General features: G+C 35.9%; 1 pseudogene; it reads left to right on the forward strand.

Annotated features, from left to right (window-relative positions):
- The first annotated feature begins 1,178 nt into the window (after positions 1-1,178).
- On the forward strand, positions 1,179-11,121 carry LOC149840408 (GDSL esterase/lipase At5g45910-like; annotated as a pseudogene).
- Positions 11,122-11,714: the final 593 nt, after the last annotated feature.

Below are 11,714 nucleotides of genomic sequence, written 5' to 3' on the forward strand. Positions count from 1 at the left end.
TTCACAACCTTAGAACACATATCTGCATGATTGAATCACTATGAATTTTTTTTGTCAGCCTTAGAACACATATCTGAATTCTGTTAATGTCCTTCACTTTATTGGTAGTCTATGTGTCATTCAACTATGTTACTTTGATTGCCTTAGATTAGGTGCATTAGATATAATTTATTTCATTATATTTTGTTTACCAATACTAACATTTCGGTTCTCTTATAGGATGTTGGAGATAATCAATGTAGATGAGGTGATGGAGGCATGGATGAAGGGGTAGATCGAGATAATGAAGAGGATGATGCTTCGAACCTTGGCGATGATTAGATTCATGTGTTGAATTTGTTTTATGTACTTATTGTTTCAAACAAAACTCTTTGTATATGTTCACTTATAAATAATTAGAACTTGGCGAGGATTATAGTGGGTTGTTAAATTTTTTTCACTTATAACTTGTGTTAAATTTGTTTCTCCTGCTTTGTATATATATTTTTTATGTGTACTTTGTTTTTTATACACAGGTTATATAAATTGTATAATGATAATTTTTTTTCTTGATATTTATATTTTAAAAAATTAGTTTTTTTTAAAATTTATGATGTATTAGCGACGGATAATATCTGTCGCTAATACCTATCGTGAATATAGCGACAGATTAGGGATGGATATTTATTTGTCTCAAAAACTGAATCAGCCAATGTTTTGTGATGAAATATAATCCATCGCAAAGTCGTCAATAAATTGGCAACGTAATTTAGCGATGGATACGTATCCATCGTTAAGTTTATCGATAGATATGTATCTGTCACGAAACCAAATCAGTCCTTATTTAGTGATGAATTAGCGACAGATCATGACATTTGTTAATCTATCATGAATTAGCAACAAAAGTAGTGACATATCAGTTTTGTTGCTACTTAGCAGCCAGAAAATTGTGATGGATGTTATCCGTCGGTAAGTCATTGCCAATCAATCGCTAAACGGATTAGCATCGGATTTGCGATGAATTATCGTCGGATAGTGTCTGTCGCTAATTTGCAGATTTCTTATAGTGTATATAACAATTATCTAACCCCTCTTGTATTAACTTAAACCTCTCTCTCTCTCTCTCTCTCTCTCTCTCTCTCTCTCTCTCTCTCTCTCTCTCTCGCGCGCGCGCGCGCGCGCGCGCGTGCACGCGCGCCATGGCTTCTTCATATACAGGTTCAGGAGTGATGATGTTTTCTATAATGGTTGTCTTTGCATTCTGCATGTTCTTTGTGCCTTCTACTGCTTCACATTCTGATTTCTACACCTCCATCTTTAGCTTCGGGGACTCGCTCACTGACACTAGAAACCTGCTATGCTCAGGACCTAGCGGGTTTGCAGTCATAGCCAACCTCCCTTATGGAGAAACCTTCTTTGGCCACCCCCACAGGCCGATGCTCCATTGGAAGATTGATCATCGACTTCATAGGTATTGTCTTTGTGCTTCACTACTATCATAGTCACGCTTTACTCTTGAAAGAGTATGGTGCAATTTGCTTTTCTTTTGTTGTCAACAAGTTGGGTTTATCTGAACCCGACTCGGGTCTTTTATGAAATTTTATACCAGACCAAGCATGACCTGAGTTCTGATTAAGACCCATAATTTTTCAATGTAAAATGATAAAAAATATTATTTTATCGGGTATGGCTCGGGTCTGGTTCATGTAGTTCTTATTTAGTTCGAACCAAACCCGACCCTTTTGACACCCCTAATCATGACCACAGTGGAAGTCGCCCATGTGACCAGTTGGGTGGTTGTGAAGGCGTTGAGATGAAGGCATCAGAACAAACCCCCCTGGTGCAAGGTGTGTATGTAGCTTTTAAAGGTGGGCCACATAAGGCAGGGTGGCCATGTGCCCCACCGAGAGGGTGTTGTGTGTTCTCCCTCAAACACAAATTTGCGTGTTTTGGTGTGTACGGAGGAATATCTTGGGACTCGTGATAATTCATATGCCAATGTTGCCCACGATGACTTTATAATAAAATAACATATAAAAAAGGTAGATATGCTTTTGACAAAAATGTCCGCCCGTAAGATAGATATGCGTTAGACAAAAATGTCCTCCCACTTCCCGTATATAGATTTGTACATTCCGCCTTTGTTTTTAGCTTGTGCTACAACACATGGCTGCCTTCTCTTTTTTGCCTTGTGTTAGATAGAAAACTTTTTCGGTTTCGTTCCTACCTCATGGAGATAACTATAAATTGAATGACTGGTTCAATCATTGGTGGGCGTTAAAGAGGGATTTGTCGGCCATCTCTTTTTACAGTCTTCTTTTCTTCTTCTTTTTTGTTAGGCAGTATGGAAAAAAGCAATGACACACAAATATTTCAACAAGTGTCATTAAAGTGTGGTGAGTACCTTTCCATGTCATCATGCTATTGTTGAAGAACATATGTCATCGTGAGTGTCATTAAGGCATTGTTTTGTTATTGCAGGTAGATTTTATCATTTCGATGGTTGAAAACTTGAAGATATTTGTAAGGTGGTGGGATATCTTGACAAGAATGCTTGGTTACAGATGCGAGCAAGGGTCTCTACCTCATTCGGTATCGTCCATTCACTCAGTATATGCAATGTAACCAAATCGTGGTTGTAGTAACATGTATATCGATTTGTGAGATATTGTTTTGTTTGTTAATATCGATTTGTAATATATTATGTTGAATTATCGTATATCAATTTGTAAGATATTATGTGTTTTCTAGTGTCGATTTGTGAGATATTGTTTTGTTTGTTACTATCGATTTGTAATATATTTTGTTGAATTGTCCTATATCGATTTGTAAGATATTATGCTGAATTGCTGTATACCGATTTGTAAAATATTATGTTGAATTATCGTATATCGATTTGTAAGATATTATGTGTTTTCTAGTATCGATTTATAAGATATGGTTTTGTTTGTTAATATCGATTTATAAGTTATTATGTTGAATCTTTTATACTGTGATTCATTCAATCGTTTCTTTGACTCGCTTAACTAATCAGTAGTCATTGTTATATGCATCCTCAATAAATTGTAGTAAACGTATATGCTAGCTAACACAAATTGATATTTTGCTCATAACAGTGTTGAGCATATCAACTAGTTGCAGTAAAGATGTTGTATCTCAATCATTGGGAAGTCATGGAGCAACGAACATTTGTACTATCGACGCACATAAAGAATTCAATATGTGCACTAATGATGCATATGATAAGAAGAGTGCAGACATTAGATTCACTCTTGACTTGAATATTCTAGCAGAAAAAATGCAATTCGATAATGAGGTAGACGATCATGACAGTGCACTTGACAAAAGTGCAGGCACCTCAAGTCTACATGATAGTACACTTGACTCTGTTCCCGTAGAGGAAATGTAGTTTAATAATGAGGAAGATGCATACAAATTTTGCAATGATTATGCCTTAAAACTTGGCTTCAGTGTTAGAAAGTATTCTTGGGCAAAAAATGCACAGGGTGTCGTGGTGAGAAAGGCATATGTTTGTTTTATTTGTTAATATCGATTTGTAAGCTATTATGCTGAATTTTCGTATCAATTTGTAATATATTTTGCCATATATACATTGATTTACAAGATTTTATGTATTTTGTAGAGTCGGATTTTAAGTTATTATGTTGAATTTCTGTATCGATTTGTAATATATTATGCGAAATGTATATCAATTTGTAAGATATTATGTATTTTCTAGTATCAATTTCGTTTACAAAGAAAGAGTTTTTGGATGAAACCATTTTCATGAATCGTGAGCCACAAAAATAAAATTGTTAATATTTTTTTGGATCACCATTCATGAAAATGGCTTCATCCAAAAAGCTATGAAACACAGGAATGACATATGAATTCTGTTTAATAATGTATCATTCACATGTATAAATCATTGTAATATGTATCATTCACATGTATAAATTGTTGTCTCATCTAGCCTACAGAGCTACAATTTTGATATCATAGGTAAATCGTTGTTGCTTAGTGTTTATATAATTAGTGGAAATCATTGTCTCATCTAGCCTTCATATATACAAATTGCTATACATAAACTGTAGTTGAATCGTTGCTTAAAAATCATACTTCATAGTTGGAAAAATATATGCCTAATCTTCGATATACTTCATGACAAATATGCTACAGTCGGTATCGTCATTCACTCAGTATATGCAATGTATCACAAATCGCGGTTGTAGTAATATTCTACCAATTTGTGAGATATTGTTTTGTTTGTTAATATCGATTTGTAAGCTATTAAGCTGAATTTTTGTATCAATTTGTAATATATTTTGCCATATGTACATCGATTTGTAAGATTTTATGTATTTTGTAGAGTCAATTTGTAAGCTATTATGCTGAATATCTGTATCGATTTGTAATATATTATGCGATATGTATATCGATTTGTAAGATATTATATGTTTTCTAGTATTAATTTTGTTCACAAAGACAAACAAAGATATATCGTTGTCGCGGTAGCTGCTTAAATCAATTTGTACTTTACTAAGTCTAAACATCGTGTCGATTTGAGTACACATGCGTAAAACCTTGCAAAATATAAAGCACTAATATAGATATATATAAAACCCTATCCGACCCGACCTGACCCGTTGTCCAGGTGTAAAACCCTAGTCTATTTAACCTCTCTTCCTCTCTTCTGCGGCAACACAACTTCTTCTTTTTCTTTTTTCTCCTTCGCCTTCGTCTTCTTCTTCTTCTCCTTCTTCGACATTTTCGTCAAACACACATCTATCTTTTAGAGACTCTCATTTTATAGAAGAGATCACCAAAACATCTATATCATTCATCGTCGAGTTCATTTTCTGTTGTAAAGCGATTCTGTGTAGTTGTGGATACATCCTCTCCAAGAAAATGAGCTCATTAGTAATGGCAGGCCATTGTGCCATTTTTCTCAGACTAAGGCTGATTCTTAGAGACTCTAGCATTGGTGCACTCATAACAATATATTTCGCAAACTTTAGCTCAGGCACTATCCCATTTTAGGAGCCGGTGAGCTACATTATAAATCGCATTTAGGTATTTGTCTTCGATATACTGTATGACAAATACGTAAAAGCGATTTATGATGTAGCTTATCGACTCTTCAAAGGGATAGTGCCTGAGCTGAAGTTTGTGAGGCATATTCTAAAGGTGCACCATTGCTAGAGTGTCTATCAGTCTCAGTCCGAGGAAAATGGTGTAGTGGGTTGCCATTACTAATGAGCTCATTTTCTTGGAGAAGATGTATCCGCAGCTGCACATAGAATCGCTTTGCAACAGGAAATGAACTCGACGATCAACGATATGGATGTTTTAGTGATCTCTTTTGTAAAAATGGGAGTCTCTAAAAGATAGATATGCATTTGACAGAAATGTCCTCCCATAAATAGCTTTCCACATTCCCTCACCTGGATTGCATTAGAAGCACATCACTATTTTGGATGTGGGTTTCATGGTTGTACTTTTTGCAATGGTATTTTTAACACATTATTTTCAATAAAAGCATTTGAAAAATCGTCAACCAAAGATAATAAAAACTGACTTTCCACAGATGTGGCGAGTACGGGTCGAATCCACAGGGAACAAGATATATTCTGAATTAAATTTAAAACATCAATTTATTAATATCGTAAAGTTTTACAACTGTGTTAATATTACAATTCTAATTAAATAACAAACTAAAAATGAACTAAAACATGTATCTAAGTCTTCTTCAAATCGCCAAGGGTAAATCTATCTTTTCACCACATGTGCATCTGCACTTCGCATTGGAAATACACTTGTAAATCAGTTTCTAACTTATCAACTTACAACAATGAAAACAAAAAGTCAGTAACAACCACTAATTAATTCTAACTTGTATCTATAATTATTTCTAAACTAATTCTGAACTTAAACTACAACTAAACAACTACAAAAAATTAAAAATACAATTTCTAACTAGACTAACTAAACAAATCAATCCTAATTAGTCTAACTACATCTAATTCACTAACTACATACTAGAGAATACTAAAAACTACGTTAAATCAAATAATTAACTAAATGACTGTTTTGTCCCTGAATAGTGCAAAGGTGGATTTTGATAGCTTTTTAAAAACAGATGATTTAAAGAGGCAAACAAAGTCCAAATTTCATGACACTTATACATAAATCGATATTAACAAAAAAATCATATCTCACAAATTGACACTAGAAAACACATATAATCTTACAAATTGATATACAACAATTCAACATAATATATTACAAATCAGTATATGGCAATTCAGCATAATGTCTTACAAATCGATATACGACAATTCAGCATAATATATTACAAATCGATATTAACAACTAAAACAATATCTCACAAATCGATACTAGAAAACACATAATATCTTACAAATCGATATACGATAATTCATAATAATATATTTCAAATCGATATTAACAAACAAAACAATATCTCACAAATCGACACTAGAAAATACAATATCTTACAAATCGATATACGATAATTCATCATAATATATTACAAATTGATATTAACAACAAAAACAATATCTCAAAACATGTGTGCCATATTATATCGATTTTTAAGATGTGTCGATTTGCAAGATATTTGTATTATGATTTTGAAACGTGTGCCTGCGGAATTTACATTGTTACAATATGTGTGCTTGAGGTGATGATTTGTGTATTCAAAACACGTGTTCTAGATGCGTAATTTTGGTTTACAATTGAGGTTTAGGATATTAAGGTTTTAGGGTTTAGGGCTTAGGGTTAGGGTTTTAGGGTTTGGGGTTTGGGGTTTAGGGTTAGGGTTAGGGTTTTAGGGTTAGGGTTTGGGGTTTAGGGTTGGGGTTAGGGTTTAGATTTACGGTTTACGGATTAGAGTTTAGGGTTTAGGTTTAGGGTTTAGAGTTTAGGGTTAAAGGGTTTAGGGTTTAGGTTTAGGTTTAGGGTTTAAGGATTAAGGTTTAGTAATATATTAAGGGTTTAGAGTTTAGCATTAGGGTTTATTAAGATCTTAAGAGTTTAGGGTTTAGCGTTAGGGTTTAGTAAGATATTAAGGGTTTAGGGTTTAGGGTTTAGGGTTAGGGTTTAGGGTTTAGGGTTTAGGGTTTAGGGTTTAGGGTTTAGGGTTTAGGGTTTAGGGTTTAGGATTAGGGTTTAGGGTTTAAGGTTTAGGTTTAGGGTTTAGGGTTTAGGGTTTAGTAATATATTATGGGTTTAGGGTTTAGCGTTAGGGTTTAGTAAGATATTAAGGGTTTAGGATTTAGTAAGATATTAAGGGGTGGGGTTTGGTGTATAGGGTTAGGTATAGTAATATATTATGCAATATGTGTACCGATTTGTAAAATATTAAGTACTTTCTAGTGTCGATTTGTTAGATATTTGTAGTATATAATTGAAACCTGTGTGAGGAATTTACATTGTAGCGACATGAGGTGGCCATTTGCGTGTTTAAATCGTTGCTCATTTAGCAATTTCTATAGAAATTGCTTCAACGCGTCGTACCTGTAATTAAATAGTTGTCACATGAATCGCTAACGTCAACAAGTATAAATCGCTATTGCATCAAATGTATAAATCGTTCTGCTTTAAACGTAAATAATAAATCATAATCTCAATGTTCATTATATTTTGGTACTTTACATAACCCTCATATATATTGGATTGGTGGATGATTGGTGACAGGTGAGGTGGGAGAAAGAAAAACTTTGGGCGTGGGATGAGGGGTGGGAGGCACAACATCGACAAGAAGGGATGGTGGTGGTTGGAGGCTGAGGAGTTGGGAGGCACAGAAGGTGCCCTTGCTTCTCAGAGTCGCCGCAGGCAACTTATGAGGTGACGTTGTGATTGTTCTCTCCATTTCAGACATCATTGTCGCCAGAAAGAGAGAGGGAGGGCGGTTGAGGTTTATTCAATCACATAGTTTGGGCTCCTAGACTATGGCGCCCTCATGGCAATCTATTTGATTGTAAGAAGAAATGTGTCTAAAAAGTCAGTGTGATATAGCCGTCACAGATAGAAAATAAAATATTATGGCTTTTCTTCCCTGGCAGTTCAAAATTTTAAATTGATTTCCTATTCTCAATGGACAACACATAAATTTAACCGCATCATTATATGTTACAACCGCCTCCCCAAGTATATATTATTACAAGTTATCACATTCGTTACACAATCACCAACATTACAAGTCGTCGCAATATTTGGCTTCATAAGTAAACATCGTAGTACAATTTAGCAAAATTAAGTACAAATCAAGGTAACTTCATAATTACACATCGCTACTGCATCAAACATATAAATCATTGCTACTTCAAATGTACAAATCGTTGTACAAATTGCACCCTTCATAAGTACATATCTTGTAATATTTTGGCTTCATAACTAAACATCGTAGTACGATTTAGCAAACTTAAGTACAAATCATGGTAACTTCATAAATCATAAATACACATGACTACTGCTTCAAACGTATAAATCGTTGCTGCATCGAATATACAAATTGTTGCTTCAAACATACAAATTGTTGTATAAATCAAACCCTTCATAAGTACATATTGTTGTAAATCATAAATCACTACTGTATTAAATGTATAAATCATTATTGCTTTAAATGTATAAACCATGAATCATGAATCGTAAATCACTACTGCTTCAAACGTATAAATCATTGCTGCATAGAACAAATCACTATTGCATTAAATGTATAAATCATTGTTAAATTCAAACTTACAAATCATTGTAGAAATTTAGCCTTCATAAATACATATCGTTGTAATGTTTGGCCTTCATAAGAATAAATTATGCTAACTATTTTTTGATGCCCAGAAGGTGGATATGTACAAATTGATTTGTTTCAGTATGAAAATAGGTGTTATTTAGCATGAATAGTACAACCAGTTGTAAGATTTAGCATTCAGATTTACAAATCAATTTATTTACATAAAACTCACCGAAATGACACAAGTTTTGCTAATCCGACAGTGGAGGAGAAACACCTAGAAGGTAGATGCAACCGATGGTGGCAACGGTGCTCCGACTACGCTCTGACGGCATTAGACGACTAAAAGAGGTGCTCCGACAGTAGCAAACAACGGCAAAGGGGTGCTTCGGCGGTAGCAGACGATGGCAAAGGGTGCTCCCGCGGCAGCAGACGACGTCAAAGGCTGCATCGTCAAAGGAATCTCCTGTTACAGCAGATGGTGCATTATCAAAGGGTGATCTAGAATTTTTAGGGCGACATATTACAAGGACCTCCCATTAAAGCAGAGGAGTTTACTCCTTAGGGAAAAAACGATGATGAGATTAACCCTTTCTGGTGGAAGGATATTTTTGTCCTTTACTCAAAACATCATTTTATAGCGCTAATGGCAGGAAAGGGTACTTAGGTCTTTGCAAATGCACCAAACTCCGATGCTAAGTGACGTCGACACACGGGGAAACGAGCCCCATGTGCTTACATATGTGGTGCTCATTCAGACCTCGGAACAAGCACCTGCATGTTCCGAGGGGAACATATAACCTGCTTCGTGCCCCACCCAAGGTTTGCCTCGCTGGGAGGTGGGTCCATTAAGTAGCCCAGTTTTCGAGGGCTCCTTATCATCAAAACCAAAATAATATTGACACCATGGTCCTGCTGGTATATTATTAGTCTTGGACATGTCATGAGGCACCAGATCCCCTTACACAACTCTACTATGAGTCTTTAGCAGTAAATTTGCTTAGAGAGTTTCTTCATTGAATCTAAAAATCAAGTAGGATTAAGTCGGTTGCCATGCATGAATAAGGTGCTAAATATTAGGAGCCAATCTTTTATATGATTAGACCTTAATTAATCATGTCATCCATGAATATAAGGTCATAAATATTTGGAGTCTGATTTTCACTTAGATAAAGACTATACCCAGTGTCTAGCATTGAGTCACGGTAGTGGTGTTTATGATTTTAGTCATCTTCAACAATCCTATATATATATATCACTGTAATTTTCGATACTTTTCAGCTGAGGCATTCGGTCTTCCTTTTCTTCCTCCATATCTTGTTGATCCTGATGGCAAAGATTACACCAATGGAGTCAATTTTGCAGTAGCAGGAGCTACAACACTTATGTTTCATACTTTGAGAGCAAGAACATTAATCAACTGTGGACCAACAACTCACTAAACGTCCAACTCGGTTGGTTTAACAAGCTCCTACCTTCACTGTGCTCTTTAAAAGCAGGTTAGCTAAACAATCAACCAACTTCACAAAGTCTTGTTTTCAATTCTTCCCCACAACAGACACCTGCTGCCCAGGTCACCCGACTGGTAGCCGGCCTAGGTAAAGGTGTTGACCCCTTTGTCCCAGTTTCAACTCCCATCAGATGTGCGGGTGCCTTTGACTGGTAGGCTGCATAAGGACTTGGGTGTCGGTGATCCCACCGGGGGCCCATTAAGTGACCTTCAGCTTAGCAGGGGTTCCTTGTCATAAAACAAAAAACAAAAAAATCTTCCCATATACCAGATGGCAAAAGAAAAGGAAAGCTCATGTCCTGCATCAATGGATTGGATTAGACATAGGTATGTAATTAGGTCGAATCTAGGCATTATCGAGCCACAATTAATCGGGTATGGCCTAGTCGGGTTCAATTTATGATTCAGATTTCAATGAAATTAGATAAAGCCGAATCTAGATCCAACTAGCTTAAAAACCCATACACTTAATCGGGCTAGATTTCAGTCGGATTCGGGTTTGGGTTTGAATGCAAAAGTCAATACCAAACCCGAATTTAAACCAAGTTGGTTCAAACTTTTTCAAGCCTTTGACTACTGAACTAACTACAATGCACCAACCAACCTAAATAAAATGCAAAGACTGATAAAACAAGGACCAGTGGAGCTCATGGTTCCAGGGAACCTTCCCATTGGTTGTTCGATGAGCTACATGATGGTCTTCCGGTTACAAAATGCATTGGATTACGACCCTCGGATTGCTTGCCTCAAGAGCTATAACGACTTTACAGTCTACCACAACTCCCAGCTGCAAGATGCACCCACATGCAAGGATCATTTGTGCAGATTACTACAATGCTGCTATGGGTTTTCTCAGAAACCCCACCCAATTCGGTAATGCCAATGATTCTATTAAAATTTACCTGTTTTTTTTCATGAGGAATGGAGAAACATCTCGGAGATCAGAGACCTAATCATGCTGGTTATGTTTGTCGTAATTATGGTTGCTTTTCTGATGATATAAACCTATGGCACACTCCTTGCCCCAAGGAGTCGCCTTGCTTCAACATGAACAAGGAGCAAGGGGCTGGCATCCATGAGAATGAAACCTTGACCACCCGCCCAGCAGCCAACACTCCCTAGTATTACACCAACCCCCTTGGGACTATATTGGTAGGTTGCCTATGGTGGCACCGAATTGGATCTTTGAGTCTGGGATCAACACAAACTTGGTCAACCTAGAACCCAGATTCAAGTTGGTGATTTGGCTAACCTTTGCATTATATTTGAAGATGAGAACCACCTTATTTCACTTAACCCAATTGGTCGAGCTTATTTTGTAAAACCCATGAATTTTAAGGAATTTTCAATGAAATAAAAATATGCATTTGTGTGAAATAATATGATTTTTTTCATATCCAATGTGATTCCAATGTGTACGGGTTAGTTAGTGCGAATCCGATAAAGAATACTCGAAATTGGACTCATATT

This window comes from Nuphar pumila, chromosome 4, assembly GCF_984573655.1.
Source record: "Nuphar pumila chromosome 4, dmNupPumi1.hap1.1, whole genome shotgun sequence".
In the NCBI taxonomy this organism is placed as follows: domain Eukaryota; kingdom Viridiplantae; phylum Streptophyta; class Magnoliopsida; order Nymphaeales; family Nymphaeaceae; genus Nuphar; species Nuphar pumila.